The 6,049-nt window shown below is 36.3% G+C and overlaps 1 protein-coding gene across 3 annotated transcripts in view; it reads left to right on the forward strand.

The window, feature by feature from the left end:
- Window positions 1-1,989: 1,989 nt before the first annotated feature.
- LOC144973088 (uncharacterized) overlaps window positions 1,990-6,049 on the forward strand; it is a 21,730-nt gene continuing 17,670 nt past the window's right edge. For all 3 annotated transcript variants that reach the window (XM_078915115.1, XM_078915116.1, XM_078915117.1), the window contains exon 1: window positions 1,990-2,248. The gene's annotated coding sequence lies outside the window, so the exon portion shown is untranslated. The remainder of the gene's footprint in view (window positions 2,249-6,049) is intronic.

Genomic DNA, 6,049 nt, shown 5'->3' on the forward strand with positions numbered 1-6,049 from the left:
CTGGATAAATGAACAATGTCACTATATAATGTCCTGCAAAGAAAAAAATGGCAAATTCTTCCATCAGAAAATCAAAGAAGTGACAAACAAAACTAAATCAGGTGCTAAAAGTGGATGCATCAAAGACAAGCGTGGAAACACCATCATGGACAAAGACTGCATTCTAAACAGATGGTCAGAATATATTGAAGAACTTTTTTTTGATAATCGAGGAGAAATGCCTATGATAAAAGAACTGGAAGGGCCTTCTATAATGAAAGATGAAGTTAGGAACGTCATGAAAAGCATGAAAAATGGAAAAGCTGCAGGACCTGATGCCATAACAATTGAAGCCTTGACTGGCCTGGGTGAATGGGGGATTGAATTCATCACAAACCTTCTAAATCAAGTGTATGACACAGGAAAAATGCCAACTGATATGAAACGATCCATTTTTATAGCACTACCAAAAAAGCCAGGGGCAGTTGATTGTGAACAACACAGAACTATTAGCCTAATGAGCCACCTCACAAAAATTCTTTTGAAGATAATTTTACTAAGAATAAGAAATAAAATACGACCTGAAATTGGGGAGATGCAATTTGGTTTTGTTGAGGACAAGGGTACCAGAAATGGAATATTCACATTATCAATGCTGATGGAAAGATGTATTGAAGTAAATAAAGATCTGTATATGTGTTTCATCGACTATTCAAAAGCCTTTGATAAAGTACAACACGAAAAACTATTCAAAATTCTATCATCCTTGGACATTGATGGTAAAGATTTAAGAATATTACGGAATTTGTACTGGGAACAAGAAGCAGCAATGCGTGTTGACAACGAACTAAGCAGTTTTACACCTATTAGAAGAGGAGTTAGGCAGGGGTGTGTTTTGTCTCCAGATTTATTCAACCTCTATAGTGAAATGATATTAAGAGATATCGAACATAAGAAGGGGGTGTGTATTGGAGGAAAGAATGTAACAAATCTGAGGTATGCAGATGATACGGTTCTACTGGCAGAATCTGAACATGAACTACAAGAATTACTGGATGTTGTAGTCAGGAGTAGTGAAAATATGGGACTGGAACTGAATATATCTAAAACAGAATGTATGACGGTATCTAAAAATAATAACCCACCAGCCTGTGTAATAACAAGCAGAGGACAAACAATACAACAAGTTGAATGTTTCAAATATTTAGGCTTCAATGTAACATCCAATGGAAAATCAGATTGTGAAATAAAGAAAAGAATAGGTATGGCGAAGAATGCATTCAACCAGCTGCATACAATTATGAAAAACAGGAATATTAGCATGAAAACAAAAATCAAAGTCCTGGATTGCTATGTACTGTCTGTGCTGCTATATGGTTGTGAGAGCTGGACCATAAACAAGACCATGGTTAAAAGACTGGAGGCAGTGGAAATGTGGTTTTACAGAAGAATAATGAGGGTGTCATGGATGGAAAGGAAAAGAAATGAAGAAATTTTAGAAATGGCAAACAGAAAAAGATCACTGATAACAAAAATCATCAAACGCCAAATGGAATTTTTAGGACACATTATCCGCCACCCTGGTTTGGAAATACTCGCCTTGACTGGAAAGATGAATGGAAAAAGAATAAGAGGAAGACAAAGAATAACGTATTTGAAAGGGATAAGAACTTGGACAGATGAAGCTGAGAAAGGTGGCGCTGCTTTAATAGAATTGGCAAGAGATAGATCAGCTTGGCGGAAGATGACCTCCGACGTCTGCTTCAGATATGGAACTACATGAGATGAGATAGTAATAGGGACGAGGGTTGTTCGGGTTATTTAATTAAGAATGAATTATTGTGTGAGTGAGTATAAATTGGAACAACTGTAGTATTGGGGACGAGGGTTGTTCGGGTTATTAAGAATGAACTGTGTGAGTGCACAATGAATGATACCAAACGGCTGTTTGTCTCACCAATCTATTGCGGGGTACACCACTCACTATCACTAAGCGTCACACATTGTCACGCAACATATTATTGTGTATGCAACATACGGCCTGCTGATAAATGATAGTGATGGTTGTTGTGTCAGATTTCATAGATACTTTCAATAACAATTTCGTTATTGACATATTTATTCCATCATGGATGTGCTGGAAGTGATGATAATGTTATCATTATAGTTAAATATCAGGATTATGGAGCATTGTTTTGACTTAATGGAAATTAATGAATGTTGATTGATTGATTGATTGATTGATAAAACGTACGGAGACTTTATTGTGGTAAGAATATTGCAACATCCTTATTAACAGGACCATCAGCATTAACATCGTCATCCTCATCATTGCCATCTTCATCATCATCATCATCATCATCATCATCATCATCATCATCATCATCATCATCATCGTCATCGTCGTCGTCGTCATCATCATCATCACTATTAACATCCTCATCATCATCACCACCATCATCATCATCGTCATCGTCGTCGTCATCATCATCATCATCATCATCACCATTAACATCCTCATCATCATCACCACCATCATCACCATCATCACCATCATCATCATTTTCTTCTTCTTCTTCTTCTTCTTCTTCTTCTTCTTCTTCTTCTTCTTCTTCTTCTTCTTCTTCTTCTTCTTCTTCTTCTTCTTCTTCTTCTTCGTTTGTCATCTTCATTTGCATTACCACCATCACCTGTAAGAATCGTGACAGTGTTGTACCTATCATCCCCATCCCTTCTATTACGATATGATTTGAAATCGATATTACAACACAGTTGCACTCACGGAAAATAATAAACCTAGCCTACATAGTTGTAAGCGACTTCCTTTTACGTTGTCTATGAAATCATTCAGCCAGCCTAGAGTATAATTTTTAATATTAAAACTGCAACCCATCTAAAATTCGCATTGATTATTCGCATTATATTGATTGGTTAATTTTTAAAAAATTAAAAACTTCACACAAATTTGTTATTGTGGACATTGAGACATGATATCTCTCTCAAAAGGCAAACAGGAAGTTGTTACAAAACTATGTGTAACCTTAACCTTGAACGTTTATAGTCTGATAGAATTAAACGAGAACTGATCCTCCAAAATGGCTGTCTAAAAACAAGAACAAAAGAGTCGAATGACGTCAATGTCGTTCCATCTATTGATGCTATACGTTTAGGTAAAATACTGAAATATAACGAACCAACACATCAAAACTATGTGTCACCTTAAACGTTTATTGTCTGGTTGATAGAATTTGGTAATAATCATTGAAATGGCTGCTTAAAAACAATAACAAATCTGAGTGGCGTCAATTTCATTCCATCTATAAAAGTGTAAACAAGTTTTGTGTAAAACAATGAACAATTAATTGATTCAAATTTACAATTCATTTTTACATCAATCACAGGCGGATTATCCTAACAAAATTATGTTGGTACACGCTTGGGCATGGTGGAATGTTTTATTTGGCTGGTAGATGTTGTGGGTATTTTACCTAAATGCATAGCATAAGTAGTATTGCAGGGATACGATGATTTTCACATATTGCCCTCTAACTCGATTTATGTATACAGTTAGTTTCGAAAAAGGCAACGCCAGGCGGTTTGTTTCTCTAAGACTTTATGAAAAGTATGAAAAGGATTTTGGTTCCATATTGGATTCTCTTTTTCTGGACCAGGCGATGTATCTTCCCGCATTGCTGTTGGTATGAATCACGATATATTAAAATTTCTTAGACATTTCTCATTTAACAAGCGTTATAGATAAGATATCAAGTGAACAAAAGGAAAAAAAAAAAAGGAAAAAAAAAAAGGAGGGGGGGGGGGAATTTAAGGTCTTGTGATGATTACCTTATACATGTCTATGTCAAGCAAAAATAATCTGAAAATATAAAACAATCATAATATTTTAATAATTATAGTAGTCCTTTAGAGTCATAAGGCCCATTGAGCCAGAGTTTAGCCCGGTTTCTATAGAGTTAAACGGAAGATAACAATTTCTTTTGGACAATGAGCTATTCTATCACAAGACACTTTCCGCCAGATTTAACAGACCCAGCTATCCTTTCACGACTGGGTGGACAGGGGAGTTAGTTTTCAAACAAATCTTAACTTTGCATGGAATCAAATCCTGACCCTTAGCGCGGCCATCGTAAAGTTATGGCCTGATACTGACCAACGAATGACGTCAAAATGCCAGTCTTTTGCCACAAAAGAAAACAAATCGTGAGTTGTATTCAATAGTTCAACCAATGAAATAACTTGTATCCATGAGCTCTACTAACGACAACTCACTAAGCGGTGCAAAAACCAAATAACGACGTCAAACTGCCAGTCCTTTTGGATTTCAGTATCAGGCTATAACATAACGATGGCTTCGCCCTTAGCGTGTGAAGTGGGTGATCTGCCAACTGAGCTATCGGGACCCCGTTTTATGAATTGTGCACGGATGTTGTAAAACTATGAATTTTAGTGTTATGATGCATGAAAAAAAAACAAAAAACAAAAAAAAAAAACAAAACAACAACATAACGACATAAAAATACGTTGAAAAATGTTTGAAGTATTATTTGCGTTACTAATTAACCCGTGAACTGCCGCACTTTAGAAAGACTCACATTTTATAAGTTTGGCCAGAAAACTCGTCCTTCAAATTCGAGGACCTCGCAAGGTTTGAGAGTGTTTGCTAAGATGAGGGTCATTTAAATCGCTTGATATTTGATGGACCAGTTTTCTGGCCAAATTTTAAATACGTGTCTTTTCTTAACTGGTTAATTCACGACCTTTTTTTTTTTTAAAGCCTCTCAAAAAAACATCAGCATTGTAGATAAAGCGAACAATGGGTAGCTTGATCTCTTTGATTCTTTTGAAAGCAGGCGTCCCGAAAAGCAACTGTTCATTAATCCCATCACGTTATGTCGTTGACTAGGGACTAGGATGATGTCCGGTTATCAGGGCAATTTCAAACGCCTTTCAGGAACAGGAACACACCTTATTATTTTTACATCATCATAAATATTTTCTAGTTAATACCACGGAGAATCGTTGCAATTTACGATCATCTCCGATGTAAATGCTTGTGAAAACCTTTTTTCCTAAGTGCAGACTGAGACCGGGATTTGCACTCGACAACCTCGTCTTGATGTCAAAACGGGCACTTAAGGCATTCATTACGTCGTAGGCGCTGCTTGATAAAATTGCTCATAAAATTACACCAATTTCAACTCTATCCAAATGTCTTTAAGAATTTATAATGGCATAGATTGGTAATTAATAATTGATTAGAGTGGATTTTTATTACTTACAGAATAAAAATGGAAATAACGCCACCAATTTAAACTTGGACCCATGTCGGTCCATAGCTTTGAGCCTTTTAATATTTTATATTCAATTAGCTAATGGTTTCTATAACAGGGTACGGGGCGAAAGTTCACTGAATGCCACATTATAATGTTTTGAGAAATTTAGTTATCGATATACGAGTCGAATTTAGACCAACGGTACTCAACAGAATGAATTAATAATATGAAAATGTAAATAGATACCTACGATACTTGATTGGTTAACAAGATTCGCTGATCCACGCCACCCTCTATCCTACTCCTCCTCCAAGAGCCCGGATCAAGATTGCTTGAACAAATTAAGTAACATAGACTGAGTAAAGACAATAAACCAAAAATAACAATGATCCTCTGTCCGGAACCCAGGGGCCTTTTTCTACCCAGATTATCAGACGTCCATTCCCTTGTCCGTCATATTATGTTTACGTTCACCCAGCTTCATACAGTTTTGGATGACATCCATATCAATGCTTTCTCGGATCCTTTTCCTACCATGTCGTTCCACACTGGTGATCTCTCCGTCGTATTTCGATGATCATCTTCTCGGGTTTGATTGTGAAACTCCAATTCCATAGCCGTCCTTTTTAATAGCTTATCGATAGAAACAAGTAGACTTCTTTTCGCAGCTTTACGATCGTATCTTATAGTGTGAGAGCGTGTATAGGCTTTAAGAACCTTTAAATGTTCCGTGAAACTTTCATGCACAGATTCTTCAAAGTTATATAGATAGAACGAAG

Source organism: Berghia stephanieae, chromosome 5 (genome assembly GCF_034508935.2).
Source record: "Berghia stephanieae isolate SIO BIC M18660-M18661 chromosome 5, UCSD_Bste_1.3, whole genome shotgun sequence".
NCBI classification, from domain to species: Eukaryota; Metazoa; Mollusca; class Gastropoda; order Nudibranchia; family Aeolidiidae; genus Berghia; species Berghia stephanieae.